This window comes from Tachypleus tridentatus, chromosome 11 (genome assembly GCF_004210375.1).
Source record: "Tachypleus tridentatus isolate NWPU-2018 chromosome 11, ASM421037v1, whole genome shotgun sequence".
Classification (NCBI taxonomy): domain Eukaryota; kingdom Metazoa; phylum Arthropoda; class Merostomata; order Xiphosura; family Limulidae; genus Tachypleus; species Tachypleus tridentatus.
The window spans coordinates 58071734-58089092 of record NC_134835.1 but is presented as its reverse complement, the minus strand read 5'-3'; positions in this window follow the sequence as shown (position 1 = coordinate 58089092).

Sequence of the window (17359 nt, the reverse complement as noted above, 5' to 3'; positions counted from 1 at the left end):
AGCTACAGAAGAGATATCTGCACTAGCCATCCCAAATTTAACAGTGAAAGACCAGAAGGAAGGAAGCTGATCATCACCACCCAACTCTTTTACCAATTCAAAGTGGATCACCAGCACATATAATGACCCCATAGCTGAAAGATTGAGTGTGTTTGGTAAGACAGGGATTTAAACCCATGACTCTCAGATAGTAAGTCAAATCCCATAACCATCTAGCTACACCAAGCCAATGCAGTAAGTACTTATTCTTTAGAAAACAATAATAACAAACTTGTGTGTTTCTTGGGTCTTCCATTCTCAAAATTTCAGTCAAATCTTGAAAGCCCTTCTGCACCGAGTATTTTCCATTTGCTAATCTGGCATACACATAACAGCTTGAGGGCAATTATAATGTCTTTCAACATCATTAACATTCAGAACAATTTTAACAACCTTCAACATTCAATAATCGATCTTGATCTTAGGCATTTTGGTTATTTTTAGTAATATCTGTGGATAATTCCATAAAATCGCACACTACTTATCAATTTGAATGAGGTATCTCAAAGACAACTAATTTCCAATCTTATGACATCATACGAAATCAGATTAATACTAATATCTGATGATAATGAAATGGTTGAGTTATTGAATTTTGCTTTTTCTTCAGTTTCTACTAATGAAAATTCCAACAGCATTCCACATCTTGAACAGCTGATACTGGAAATAGCGTGGCTGCATTAACTCTGAGATGCTTAAGATCCTGGGTAAGATAGTATTTCCACAAAGATTTTGAAGGAGGTTAAAGAGTGGATATGTGACCACTTACTGCTATGTTTTGTCAGTCTTTGAATAGTAGACAGGTACCAGAGGATTGGGGGTGAGCTAATGTAACTCCTCTTTTCAAAGGAGATGATAACATTTGTACCAATAATTTATATTATGTTAGAAAACTGGAATTACACACAGAGTTCAGTCAAACTGGATTAATGTCACAAGTGGGCTACTTTAAAGGTAACTATTTTGATTTACATTAACAACATAAATGATGAAAAAGTCAATAAATTACTTAAATTTGCAGATTATATTATGGTCTTGGGTGTTGCTAGCTGTGAAAATGATGTTGATTTACATAAGGATTTAGATCATTTAGTAAGATGAGCAAATAAATAGCAGATGGATTTTAGTTATAATAAATGCAAGATAATGCATGTGGGTTATGATAATTTGAATGGGTATAGATCTAACAGCTTTATGAAGAAAAATGATCTAGTTTTAATAGTTGATAAGTCTAAAGCTATCCAAGCGATGTGCTGTTATTAATGGTAGGGCAAATATAATTTCATTGTACAGGTTACTTGTTAGGCCACATTTGGAATAGTTTGTTCAGATGTAGGTTCCCTACCTCAGGAAAGGCACTAAACTGTTGGAAAGGGTTACAAGAATGGCTGAAATCTCTCAAATTGTTTTCTCTTGGAAAAAGAAGAGTTAGGGGATCTGATTAAAGTATTTAAGATTGTAAAGGGAAACAAATGTTGATGTATCATGCTTTTCATATTTAACAGTGAGAACAGCAGAACTTGGCAATACATATTTTGGCAGGGTAGGAATCATCTTCAGCTAAAACAGTTTCATTTTTCTAACAGGGTCACTGGCCTTTAGAATGGTTGCCTTTGAATGTCATAGAGGCAGTATATTTAAGTGATTGTAAAAAAAAGCTTTATAATGTGTGAATGATAAAAGTTGGCTAAGATTATTTAGTTTAATTTAGTTTAGAAGATGGAACAGCCAAGATGAACCAATGGACCAAGGAATAGTTTCCCTATCTGGTTAAAATAATCATTGCCTATGCGTTTTATTAGTTTATCAAGTTTCTTCTGAGAAACAACTTGTGACATTAGTGGAAAAATTTGCTTCTCCTGATCACTACAGCTTTGCATATAGTTATATATGTCAGGTCAAAAATATTCATTAATACATTCCAATTTAAAACTGTTTTTAATGATTTCAAGTCTTCCCACAGTAAACAAGAAAAATGTTTATATCCTTCCAAGCTGTCAGTTAACTGGATCATTTTGAGACAAGTATTGATATTAATGTTTTTGGTCACACTGTTACCATGAAAAGCTTTAAGCAGAAAAACTTCTACTGTTTGCATGCTACCAGTTCTTTACAAATACTACTATACATTCAATTTATATTTAAAGTTATTAACCTGCTTAAAACCAAGAATACCAACCTATTACCAAAAGAACTGAAAAAAAGAAAGAAAAAGATGTGAGATGAGAACACTCTTTTTTGAGAAAATGTATATTGGCACTTTACCTTTATAGGATGAAGAAACACATTAATGAGCCAGCTTGGATTTCTTTAGAAATTTCACCACAGATAGGCACATAGTTTTTTTATTGAGAAGTTCAAGGTAAATAACCAAGTTTTGAGGAACAAAATAGAAATAGTGCACACAAAAGAATGTTAGAATTTTTTTTTGTTTCATTCATTTCGCAGCTTATGTATTTTTATTTCTGGTATTATGTTTTTACTTCTCTTATACCAATACAGTGTATAAAAGCATTGTCTCTAAAATTTTGCTGAAAATTACTTGTCACTGAAAGTAATGAATTGAACATTTTGTCACTAATTAAAATACTCTCTAAATTCAATAATATTAGCCAAAAATGTAAAAATATAGAATAAAAGTCTCAGGAAAATTTCACTTTCATCATAATAATCAAACTTATGACCTAATTCTAGAGTATCACATTATTGGAAAGTAGATAAGTATATCTTAAATAAAAGTTCCAACCAATCTGCTTTCTTGGAAGTTATGTCCAAATTAAAATAAATATTTCTTGTAGATTTCTCTCTGCTATGCTGCCATCAGTCTATAAATATGGGTGTATAATAAAGTTTATATAAATATTCTCATGGTCTTTTCTTCTCTGGTATAGAGGATAATATAAACACCTATTTCTTTATACTTCAAATACATTTTTCTTTAATGATCAAGCATTTCTAATGCATTAAATAAGGTTGCACAATGTATTCTCAAGACAGCTGGTATGAATATTAAAACATTAATTAAATAAAATACAGAACAACATTTTGTCTTTCTTAGATGACCCAAGAAGATTGTAAGATTGTTTTGTACTTTATTTTAAAGTTTTAATATCCATACCAGCCGTCTTGAGAATACATCTTTACTTCAAGTGAATTTCTCATCATCATGAAGGCTGCATAACATTTCATCATACTGAAGCTATACATGACCTTTTCACACACATTTCACATACCTGGAAGTACTGAAAATAAAGAAAGCTTCAAAATATCACAATGATTCATAACATTAACTAACTTTCATCCTTTGATACTTGCCCACTATTCACAGACTTATAACAAAAAAGAAAGTAACAACAAATGTCTTGCACATCCAATCCTTGACCTCTTTCAATACCTTCAGCTAATGTTTTCTTGTCAAACTCAGAATGAATACAATTATATTGTCAAATCCTATCTACATCTATAAATGTTCAAGAGAAGGAATACTGCAGAAACATTTACTGGTAAATACTGAAGAAAAAATTTAATAATTTAGTCATTTCACAATTGTCAGATACAAGCCTTTCCCATCCTGACATTTTCTACTTTTAATCTACTAAAAGGAATCTTTACTGTTATTTTCTACATATTCAGCCACCTTTTTTCATATATTCTTCTTGATGTTATAATTTCCTGTTGGACCCAACTTTCTTGATCTTCTAAATCTCCTGCTATGCTAGTTAATGTAAATTTCTTAAATCTCTAATGATTTTCTTTAATTTCATACCCTTTGTGAACAAACCTGGTTTTTTCATTCACAAGAACACTTTTTCCATAATTTATCAGTCCCTCCAAATAAAAAAAAGGCAATTCTCACTGTATTTCTTTAAAATTTGCTTATTTTAAATTTATCTCCATATGCAGCTAAACATCAAACCTAATAGAAAAATAATCATTTGCATCCAGATGTTCCTTGATTTCCACCTCTTATATTCTATATTTGAAGTTAATAATAAATCTAAAATGGCATTGTTTCTAGTAGGTTCTTTGATCAGTTGGTGAGGAAGACCATCTTAAGCAGTTTCCAAAAACCTTTTTCACTCATGGTTTGACTCTAACATTTCTTAATCTATATACCTGAAATTAAAACCACACATAATTATGACTTCATTAACAGCTGAAATTTTAATCTCATTGTAAAATTTCTCACAAGGTTGATTGATTGATTTAGTGTTTTATGGCAAAAAACAGCTAGGCTATCTGTGCCAAACATCCGGTAAAAAAGGTAAAAATAAATTAAATGTAGTAAAATACATAAAAGGAAATGAAGGTAAAACAAAACATCATTGAAAAACAGTAAAAGCATAAAATCAATGTTGACACCTAGTCAACAATGTTAAGAGAGAAAACAGAGAAAGAGAAGTTATAAAGGACTTTCTCTAGCAAAATTGTAATGATTATAACCCACCAAGAAGACTAACAGGTAAGTACAAAAACCACCGTCAGTCACCTGAAGTTGGCCTTTCCAGTCCTGGTTCCGGGTTATGTGTCATAGCAGCCATTATCAAAATGTAAAATAATAGAAGTTTTAAAAGACATATAGCAAAATCGTAATAATGAGTAGCCAAATGTCCAGTAAAAAGGTAAAAGTAAAGTAAATGTAGTAAAATTTGTAAAAGTAAACTAAGGTAAAAACAAAGCAGCAATTAAAAACAGAAAATTGCATAAAACCAATGTTTACATCCAATCTATAAAGTTGTAAAGAACTTCTGTAGCAGAATGGTAATGATCATAACCCACCAGGAAGACTAACAGGCAATTACCAGAACCACCATTAGTCACCTGAAGTTGGTCTTTCCAGTCCTGTTTCTAAGTTATGTATCATTATGGCCAGTACCAAAGGGTAAAGTAATAAAAGTTTAAAAGACATGCAGTAAAATTAGAATAACAACTCGCCAGGATGACTAACGGGTAGTTCAAACAGCAGCGTTAGTCACCTGTAGTTGGCCTTTCCAGTCCTGGTGTCGAGTTAATGTTCTGGCCATTTTTCAATGCCAAATTGAACTAGAGAGAATGAAACTGTGAAAAGGGAACCATAATTAAAAAGGTGTAATGAATAAATATCCAACACTTAAATGAGATTAAAAAGATTAATGACCATTAAAAAACTATAAACTTTATCAAGGTGGACAGTGTCACAATCATCAATAACACTGTCCAATGTTACAGATAAACCCTGGGAAAAAACGTGTTTAAAATATTGCTGTCGTTGAGAATCGTAACGATGACAAGAAAGTAAAATGTGGCTGATAGTGATTTGAGTGTTACACAAAGTACACACTGGTGCATCAGTTCCAGATAAAAGAAAACGATGAGTTAAAAAACTATGGCCAATGTGTAGTCTAGTTAGAACAACTTCCTCCTTCCGAACCTTACAGAAGCTAGATGGCCAAAGCCCAATATAGGGTTTTATTTGAAAAAGCTTGTTGTCGTGTTGCTCACTCCAAGTGGACTTCCAGCTGGCACGGAGTTGAGCCTTGAATACAAGACCATAATCCATGTATGGAATAGACACAGTGGTGATAGTGCCAGAGCAGATAGATTTAGCTGCTGTGTCTGCAAGTTCGTTCCCGTGAATACGAACATGGACTGGTATCCAGAAAAACTGGATAAAAGTTGCAGTTAATGAGAAATGGGCCAGTCGGTTTTGAATATCAGCGAGAACAGGGTGTGAGCCAACTTGTAGCAATTCCAGGCCACTTATAGAACCAAGCGAGTCAGTATAAATAGTGCAGTTGGAGTACTGCTCAGCTTCAATATGATCCAGGGCAAGAGATATGGCACACAGTTCAGCAGTGAACACAGAAGATGTAGAGGGGATTCTGCGTGCAACCACCGAACCGCAGCAAACCAAAGCAGAGCCCCCTGAATTACCTGATTTGGAACCATCTGTATAAATGGGAACGGAATGATTGTTTGAAAGATGTTCATTAACGAAATGACGGTACTTCCAATCTGGAGTATCTGCCTTTTTCAGATGACTGAAAGAAAGGTCACACTTGGGGGCTGTAATAAGCTATGGTGGGATGGGCTGACCTGTGAAATCTGCAATGTTATCCAAGGACAGGCCCAAGTCATCCAATTGCACCTGGATGCAAAGGTCAAATGGAACAATGGCAGATCATTTGTTCTGAAAAAGTATGGCCCACTGAGGAAGGAAAACACATCCTCAGGTGGGATGCTTTGGTAAGGAACAAAGTTTCTAAGAACATAGTGAATATAGTTGCAAACGGCAAAGGTGCAGAGAAGGTTCATAAGATTCAACGTATTAGCTTTGAACTGGAGAGGTGCAGAAAGCCCCAATGCAGAGTCGAAGTCCTTGGTGATGAATGGGGTCTAGCATCTTTAAGGCCGAGGGTCTGGTAGAGCCATAGACCCTTGATTCATAGTTGAGTTTTGATTGAATAAGAGCACGATATTCGTTTAACACAGAACATCGATCTGCTCCCGAACTGGTAGTAGAGAGGACACGAAGAATGTTCAGTGCTCTTGTGCATTTGACCCACAGCTGCTTTAAGTGTGGTACAAAGGTCAGCTTACGGTCAAAGATAAGCCCCAAGAACTTGGTCTCAGGGACCACTGGCAGCAAAACTTAACTGATATGAAGTTCAGGATCAAAGTGAATACCTCGTTGGTGGCAAACGGTTTTAGAGAAAGAGAAATTAAAGCCGTTTGCCATAGTCCACTTCAGTACACGATTGAGGGCAGTTTGTAGCTGCCGCTCAATATATCTCATGTTTGACGACTGAAATGAGATGTGAAAGTCGTCAACATACAGCCCATTCGCAATAGTGAGAGGGAGTTGTTCAGTGATGGCATTTAACTTTATACTGAAAAGTGTGACACTCAAAACACAGCCTTGAGGGACTCCAAGTTCCTGTACAAAATAACGGGAAAGTGTCGAACCCACACGAACTTGGAATCTTCTGTCCATTAAAATTTTTTTAATAAACATGGGTAAATGGCCACGTAACCTATATGTATGGAGGTCTCGCAAAACGCCATACCTCCATGTTGTGTCGCAAGCCTTCTCTATGTCAAAGAATATTGATACAAGATGTTGGCGTTTGAGAAAGGCTTCTCTGATAGATGTTTCAAGACGAATTATGTGGTCTGTGGTGGAGTGCTGTCGTCGGAACCTACACTGGGTTTGCGAGAGGAGGTTGTTTGATTCGAGGAACCAAACAAGACGAGCATTAACCATCCTTTCTGAGGTCTTACAGAGACAGCTCGTCAAAGCAATTGGACGATAGTTTGAAGGAATCTTGGAATCTTTCCCTAGCTTAGAGAAAGGTAAAATAATAGCCTGGCACCAGGCATCAGGAAAAACATTCTCCTGCCAGATCCGGTTAAAGACAATCAGAAGGACATCAAGAGAAGCAGGAGATAGATGGTGCATGTCAAAATGAACATCATCAGGTCCAACAGATGTACTGGCAGACCAATGAAGGGCCATTTTCAGTTCCACCAGTGAAAAGGGACAATTATAGTCAAAGAGACAGTCAATTCGAAAGGAAAGAAGTGAACGCTCTGCCCGAGTCTTGATGGCCAAAGAGGTCGAGGAACAAGCAGAAGTGCTAGATACCCGGCAAAAGCTTTCACCTAGAGTATCAGGGATGCTCCAGACATCAGCCACCTCCTAACCATCAGAGAGTAAGATCGAGAGGGGGACAGAATTGTAGTGCCCACTAACCTTTCTAATCCTGTCCCATATGACCTTGGAACTGGTGGTAGAAGATATGCTAGTTGTGAACTTAATCCAAGATTCCTTCTGGTTTTGACGTCTTACCCACCTAGCATGTGCACATGCCCGTTGGAAAGTGATGAGGTTGGAAGTGGGATATCTACGAAAAGTAACTCAGGCCCGTTTTTGAGCCTTCCATGCTAGGTGGCAAGCAGGATTCCACCATGGATAAGGATATCGTGGAAAATGTGTTGAGGTTTTAGGAATACACTGAGCAGCTGCTTGTATAATATAGCCAGTTACTGCTGCCACACAGTCGTCTATTGATGGCTGATTCACAATGGCAGGATCAAGTTCTGCAAGAGTAGTGAATGTGGACCAGTCTGCCTGATCCAGCTTCCACCGGGGCACGTGGGTAGGGTGGCATCAACCACAGCCAGTTTCTCTCAAAAGTATAGGAAAATGATCACTGCCTAGTGGATAATTGTCAACCATCTATGAAAAATGGGAGAATAATGAAGAGGAGCAAACTGAGAGATCAATAGCAGTAAAGGACTGACTAGGTGCATGAAAATAAGTAGAAGAACCAGTATTGAAGAGAGAAAGATTGTGATTAGAAAGCATACGCTCTACAGAGCGACCCCTCCTATCAATAACAGCACTTCCCCAGAGAGGATGATGTCCATTAAAGTCCCCAGGAGTAGAAAGGGAGATGGCAACTGTTCAACGAGAGCATCAAAGTCTGATTGATCATATGTCTCTCCAATAGACAGGTAGAAAGAACAAACAGTGATGGTATGACCCAAGGAAATACGGATGGCTACGGCCTCCAAGGGTGTGTTAAATGACAAAGACAGGGTGGACACATGCTGATCAACCAATAGTGCCACCCCTCCATGTACTCATCCATCACACAGCCTGTCATTTCTGTACAGAGAAAACTGCCGAATGATGACTGTATCAGCAGGTTTTAGAAATATTTCTTGTAAGGAAAGATATACAGAATGGTAGGAAGCAATCAGTGTTTTGATATCATACAGATTAGAATGTAAACCTCGTCAGTTCCATTGTATCAAGGTGGCTATTTTTAATGACGGGTAGGCAAATTGGCTAGAGAAACCTTCTGTTTACAACCATGTCTTTTTTCCTAACTGTCCTTAGTCAGAGGAGGTCTATCAACCTCCATGAATCCTGCCCTGGGTCGATTGGGCAGGTCTTTGTTATTGGAAGGGGATTCCAGTGACTGAGGATGCGAACGAATGATTGTTTTGCCTCTTGGGATTGGAGAAAAAGATGTATCAGAAGAAATGCCTGTATTTGAAACTGAAGGATGTGGATCTTGAGGTTTGTTGTAATGTATGGGAGGAACAGAGATGGGTGTGGAAGTCAATTCGTCAACCTTTTTAACCATGGAGGTCAAAAGGTTTTTCATTTGTTTTGAAAACGATTCTCTTGGAGGCACAGAGAAATCTGTCTGTACTCCCACTGTAGTTGTGGAACAAAGTGCAGCAGCATATGTCCGAGATGGAGTGGCGGGCAGCAATTTCCGAGCCTCAGGATAACTAATGTTATGAGTCGTTTTCAAACACTGCACCTCTTTTTCCTCCAACCATTTTGGGCAAGAACGAAAGTAGGAAGGGTGAGAACCATTGTAGTTGACGCAATGTGGGTCCATGTCACATTCATAGGCATTGTGGTCCTTGCCACTGCAACGAGCACATGTCAGGGAACCATGACATGATGTCTTTGAGTGGCTGAACTTCTGACATTGGAAACATTGGAGAGGGTTTGTAATGTATGACTGTACCCTGCAAATTAGATAACCTGCCTTGGTGGTGGCAGGTGCATGTGATGATGTAAATGTCAAAATGAGGGTATTTGTTGGCAGTGTAACTCCATCTTTGTAAGTGGAAATGCGCCTCACTGCAGAAACTTCTTGAATGGAGAGATCAGCGAGAATCTCTGATTTGGGGACATTCTTCAAATCCCTCTCAACAATAACTCCTCATGATGAATTCAAGGTAGCATGAGGGGCAACCTCAATAGGTATATCTCCAATTGCCATTGAATTCAAGAGGAGTTCACTGTGGTGGGTTGTGGATGTTTCAACTAATATGTCTCCAGATCAAAGCTTCTTTACTGACTTTGGAGAACCAGCAAGACCCTCTAGTCCCTTCTGAATAAAAAAGGGGGACAATTGCCCTAAAGGTTTTTCTGAAAGAGTATGTAATATAAGAAAATGAGGTACATGTGTTACAGATGTTGAAGATTGCTGCTCAGAGTCTTCAAGACGAGGTCGCTTACCTATTGACTGTTTTTTCACTATTTTATTTAAATTTTTTGAAGAAAGATCCATAGAAAAAAAGAAAAATTTCGATATCCACTGACCCCACCCACCATGGAGCCCTATAAAGGGACGCACTACAATGTTATGCAAGGACAATGCAGCAATGCCAGGGTTTCATGAGCACTATACCTAAACACCAGCACTATGTCCACAACACCCGTTGAGAACTTCCATCACTGGTACTTGGTTGACTCTGGTCCAAGTGGACCAGCCGATTGACCCAAAGGGGGCCACCCAAAGGCTGCCCGTCTAAAGGAATTCAAGGCCAAAGTGGTGTGTTAGGGTTGGACCCCTTAACCACCAGGATCCTCTCCTCCCCTTCACGGGTCGCCACACACGTGGGTGGATGTTCAGATTCCAGAGGAAGTAACCAGACAGAACAGAACCTTCCATGGGAGGTCCCCTTACCACGTACAGGAATCCACATCGAGGGGTTCTCACGAGAAATCTTTAATAATTTAATGCAGTTTGAAATATTTAAAGTGTATTTAGTATTCATTGAAGTACCAGTACTTCAAACTGTTGTGTAAAAAAGTGTTATATAATAAGGTATATAATATTTAATGATCTTCACAAATATGTTTGATTTGTGACACAAAGAATCCAAAATAGGTTACATATAGTTTTGAAGTCAACTACTGGGATGTATTTAGTATTCAGTGTCTATTATTGGTGTTACAGTATTAGTAAATTGAAATGTATTTATACATAGCTTATGAAATGCATCACATCTTGTGTAATAAAAGAAGCTGTAGCTCTTATTAGTGAACTTCGATATTAATTATTTTGTAGGTCTGATGGTTTTATGTTTAACTTAGCCAAGTCTTGAGAGGTGACAGTTACACTGTCATTGACATAGCATAAATAGTTTTACAGCAGTCAAGCAGTGTATTTTATTTTTAGCTTCATTCTAAAATGCTACTTTTTAAGGATTTAATATTCTGCTTTTTATCTGTTTTTACAGAAGATTTTTTGTGTGTTTGGTTTAGTTCTAGTACCATTTCGCCAGTCATTGGAGCTCAGCATACAATATTTTGCTCAGTGCTCATGTAAAACCTTAAGTTACTCTTGAAATTTCAAATCATGCCACGATTTAATTAAGCATACAATTATAAGGTCTTCTCTGTTATTCTATGCACACTGAAAAAAACTGATGTCTGGTTACAAGCATGCAGCACTGTTATAATAGGCCAGTCATTTATATTATATTTACTGCAAAACACCTAATTTAAAATAATTATTAAATGGGTGTTAACACTAGGTTACTTGCATTTTGTGCTCAGATATAATCCCTAAACTTAAACCTTTAATGCTTAAAGCTTATTTTTATAATTAAATTTTTTATTGGAAAGTAAAATATACAAACTCATCATTAAGTCTTCTCATTAATCATAAGCTAAACGTATTAAAAGTGAATATTATTTATTATTATACCACTGCCCAGCATGGCCAAGTGCGTTAAGGCGTGCAACTCGTAATCTGAGAGCCACGGGTTCGCATCCCCTTCGTGCCAAACATGCGAGCTCCTTCAACCGTGGGGGCATTATAATGTTATGGTAAATCCCACTGTTCATTGGCAAAAGAGTAGCCCAAGAGTTGGCGGTGGGTGGTGATGACTGGCTGTCTTCCCTCTTGTCTTACACTGCTAAATGAGGGACGGCTAGTACAAATATAGCCCTCGAGTAACTTTGTGCGAAATTCAAAAAACAAACAGTAATATTTTTCTTAGGTTATGTATTAAGATAGTCTCTATCATTTTCTAGGAGTAATATCACAATATGATTTATTGTTTCTGTGACAGATTTACTAGTTACTATCTAATTTAATATTGATGTTTGTTAAATATAGTTAAATATATATTGCGAAATTTTCGACGATTCATAAATTTCAAGAAGGTTCTCGAGTATAAGAATAACTAACATAAATATATATATATATATAGTAAACACCAGTATCATTGCCTCAACTAAAATTTTAAGAACTTCTCTGAAGCTTATTAAAGGTTGCCAACACAACGTGAAGAGAGAGTTTTATACTATAAATCTCAGAAGCTATAACTTTGATAAACGCTTATTAATCGGGAAACTATAGATATTTGACCAGGAACAAAATGATTTCTAACATAAAAAACATTTGATTTTAAATAAACAATTTCGGGCGTTAGTATTTCTACGAAAACATTAGATTTCTTCGTCAGAGAAAAGTCAGCTTGTAAATGGCATTAGACCTACCAAGAACACAGAGCTAGCTAGTTTATCAATTCAAAATTAACTCTCTTGTTATGAACTGTCGATACAGTATTCAGTTCAAGAACAGATATAAGAATTAACATAGTGCAACGAAAAAATATAATGTTATAAGTAAGTAATATTTAGTAACAACAATACTATTGGAAAGTTACCTTAAGATTAGTTATGTAGTGTAAAAAACAAAAACTTTATGACTAAAAATATAATTTTATTAGAAATGTTGCACCTATGTATCAGCAATTATACAACAACCTAACATTAATCATAAAACCACCCAGTCTCAACAGTCACTGTTCTTAAATGTGTAAAACAGACCCCAAAACTAACTTGCTTCCTTGTCATTTATTTGCACAAAAAAAGTGCAAATACTTTTATACATTTAAAACAGATGTCACAACTTACTTTTCTAGGTTTTTAAAAATCTTTTTATAGACCTTAATGAAAATAACGGCTTATGAATTTGACGAATATTTCTATTTTATAAATATTAGTATTGAAGAATAGGTTATAAGATTAAAGCCAATTTAAAATTTTAGAAAGTGAGAAGACCAACACAAGTTGAAAGCAGAATTGTAATTTCGAGAAAACATTACAATTAAACTTCTAAAGTGAAGAAAAAGATCTATAGATAAGGAGAAGGGAAATTTTATATTTTATTTATATTTGAAATAGAGTGTATAATTTTAAAAATTCATAAAACAGCAATTCAATATATGCAATTAAGTAGAGTTTTCACACCTGTTACAGTCATGTCAACATCTTCTAACTTAGGTTTTATTTTGCTAAAAACTAGCTTTTGAAAGACATTAAGGCAATCTAAATATATAATACATTGAATAAATCTGTGTTTTAAATATTTACAGCTATTCTAGTTTTATGTTTGATTATGTAAGATAAAATCAGCCACTCGGAAACATCATAATTTTCTCTATTATCACTAATGTCTCTAAGTATTTAAGTTACAGATATGTAACTTATGACTTATAACTTATATTAAAGGAAGTTATATCTATAAAACATCTTTTGTTTTTACAGCGGCTTGTAGTCTGTGCTAGTGTGACACAAAATAATTGCTACTGGCCATTGACACAAAATAATTGCTTCTGGCCATTGACACAGGATTGCTAGTTATTTTTTGGAGGATGGTTATTAATTTCGATCTTAACAACCGGCTAAGCTTTGTTAATGAAAACGTTCCAACCTTGATCCTCTACGAAGAACACATTAATTTTGGTTTTATTGAGAATTTTGTCTCTGGAGTTTTGATTAGTTGTTTGATAAAAAGATAACGCAAAGACTAGTCTACGTAACGACAAAGAATTAATTTATTTCTTCAATAATATTTGCTATAGTCTACAGTACATACTTCGTCAACTTGTAGGCTGAACTCCGCAAACATTGTTTCAACAGAAATTCTAAACAAACTTATTTAAAAACTAACCAGCAAAATTTTCTCCCTAATTAATCTACAACATACATGTCGACTAACTATCTTAGTTGGAATTTATACCGCTACTCGTTTCCTACTTAGTTTGTTTGTTTGTTTTTGAATTTCGCACAAAGATACTCGAGGGCTATCTGTACTAGCCGTCCCTAATTTAGAAGTGTAAGACTAGAGGGAAGGCAGCTAGTCATCACCTCAAAATCACAGCGTAGTTTATGTCGTCTATTGGGGGAAAACATGAAATAATATTTGCGATTACCGACATATCTTACTATCTTTTGTCATCAGAATTAATTACACTTTTAGAATAAATTTTACCTGTACTTAACATAATTGTTTTGTATCATTTATAGAAAACAATGTACACATTTTTCTATTCTTAATTCTGATTTCTCTTAGGATGTTGTATTCAGTTGAATTCATTTTAGTACAATAAAGCGAGGCTTTCTATAATTTAAATCAATAGTAAGAATAAAATTATATAATTCGCTACCCAGAAGAGAAAAAAGTTCGGTTTAAAAAAGCAACTCGTTTAAAATAAATAAAGTGATAATCTATACCTATGCAACACATAGTGTTTGTCGTTTCGTTCCAATGGCTTTTGTATTGTATTCATTAGCAGTAAAAATATGAGATTTTAACTATTTTGGAATATTAAAGAGTGTACGTTAACTACTATGGAATGTTATGCGTCGTTGTTGTTTGTTGTTGTTTTTTTTTGCTATTATGGGATGGTATAGAGTTGTTGTTTTTAAACTATTATGGGAAATTATAGAAATGTTTTAATTATATTATAAAATCTTACAAAATTATTCAATAAACTATTAGGTAATATTGTCAGGCGTTTTCCAGATTACTGTATGTTATAGAACAGTTTTTTAAAACAATTATTGGATTTTATAGAAAAAGTTCATTAACTGTTATGTGGTGTTTGTTTTGTCTTGAATTTCATTGAAAGCTACACGAGGACTATCTGCGTTAGCTGTTCTTAATGGCCAGGCATTGCCAGGTGATTAAAGCACACGATTCGTAATCCGAGGTTCTCGGGTTCGAATCCCCGTCTCACCAAACTTACTTTCAGCCGTGGGAGCGTTATAATGTGATAGTCAATCCCACTATTTGTTGGTAAAAGAGTAGCCCAAAAGTTGGCGGTGGGTGGTGATGACTAGTTACCTTCCCTCTAGTCTTACGCTGCTAAATTAGGGACGACTAGCGCAGATAGCTCTCGTGTAGCTTTGCGCGAAATTCAAAACAAACCAAACTGTTCTTAACGTAGTGGTAACAGATTACAGGGAGAACAGCCAGTCAACATAGTCCACTTCCAACTTTTGACTTGCTATTTTACCAACTAATAGTAGGATTGGTCGTCACTAATAACGACCCCAAAGGTAAACGAGCAAGTGAATTCGGTGACGTGGATTCGAACCTTCATCTCACAGATTGCGAATAGAGCGCTCTAGCCAAATACGGGGTATTATAAATTCATTTTAAAACAATTATGGAATGTTGTGGAGCAGTTTTTGTCACATATTATAATTTTTTCGGTCTTGTCTATGAATTATTATATCACGTATACGAGGTATTAAATTTTAAAATAGCCGAAAGTTTTAATATGTATTAAATTTATAGTATTTACAAACGAGATTGGTACAAACAATTTTCTTTTTTTAACACAAATGTATATTAATATATAAACAAAAAATATACTGTTTATAATAAGGGTAATTACTAATAGTTTTTACAAATAATGATTTATATACAACAGTTTTAAAACCAAACAATATTAAGTCTTATATCTGGTATGGAATTGAATCTTTTATCGACGTTCACGGAGGACAAATTAATTATTTCTTGATACACCTGAACATTTCTTTTGACGACTAACTAGTTTGACCCACCATTAATCTTTTTGCCGACCACAGTATCTAACGCCCTTGTAGAAATATTAACATTCGAAATTAATTCACTAAAGGTATAAGGTTTGTCATGTTTCAAATCTGAAAACGTTTCTAGTCCAATTCTGTAGTTTTCCTATTAATAGGCGTTAATAAGAAATGTAGCTTTCTAGACCTACAGCACACTGGCTCTAGCTGACCAAGAATATTTTATTTTGTCTCTCGCTAGCTGCTGTGTCCGGCATGGCCAAGTGTGTTAAGGCGTTCGACTCGTAATCCGAGGGTCGCGGGTTCGAATTCCCGTCACACCAAACATGCCCGCCCTTTCAGCCGTGATGGCATTATAATGTGACGGTAAATCCCACTGTTCATTGGCAAAAGAGTAGCCCAAAAGTTGGCGGTGGGTGGTGATGACTAGCTGCCTTCTATCTGGTCTTACACTGCTAAATTAAGGACGGCTAGCGCAGATGCCCTAATGCAGCTTTGCGCGAAATTCAAAAACAAACATAAAATTTTGGGAATGTATGAAGAGGTTAACGAAACCTTACCCTCCCGGGTAGATAAACATCAATATCCAAATACCCATACAGAGAGAGAGAGAGAGAGAGAGAATGTAAGGATGAAAAGAGATCAGAAATTACAGAGCATTTGGGATTGGAGGAAAATCTGAAACGGGCAATGTTGATTTTCCTTCCATTCCAAATGATCACTAGTTTCTGATTTTTTTAAAATCCAAATAATTTCAGAATATTTTTGTTACTAGTTTCTTTTTTCTTAAATGTTAACATCACGAGTTATCTGTTGGTATGCATATTAAAACGGCCTGGCATGGCCAAGTATGTTAATTCCAAATACAAAACAAAAAAAAAACAACAAGCATATTGAAAATATTAAAGTATTTGTATAATTACATATATTTTGGGCTATAACTAACCTATCGTGGATTACTTGGGGTGCTAGGTTGAAAAAGCACATGTTAGAAAGTTGTGATATGTTTTGGTGTTCATGTTTCTTGTCTCATTCTCTTCATGCTCGAATAACTGCAACTCAAACGCAGATACACCTCAAAGTCCGAAAACGTATTATCGGTGAGACTTAATTTCTTTCGACCTGGTTAAACCAAATGATTTATTTGTTGTAAAGCACAACGTTATGCAATGACCTATCTATGCCCAGCACTGATATTGAAATCCGATTTTTAGCTTTATAAGCTTTAATACTTACCGTTGAATTTCTGAAGTCAATCCGATAGATACAAAACGTATATATATGCACGAATGCATGTGAAATACACCTAACTGTGAATTAGAAAGTTGAATACAGCTAAGTAATATATTAATGGATCGGGTAATCATTAATTACGTTTCAGAATGGAAAATACTTGTGTATTTGAAACAGGAAGCACTGAATCACTATGTATGGTATCAGCTACGGTTTTTTACAGGACAGAAGTAAGACGTATTTTTGATGAGGTACTGTATTTCATTCTTAAACCTCGAACTTAAATCACTTGTTTCAAAATCGTAGTAGTACCATATTCTTAACTGTTTGTTCTTTATTTTTATTAACAAGTAAGTTCACAAGGTTCTGAATGAAAGAATGTCATAATAATCTTATACTGGCTATACTGTAAAGTTTATTAACATAATTAAAAGTGGTTAA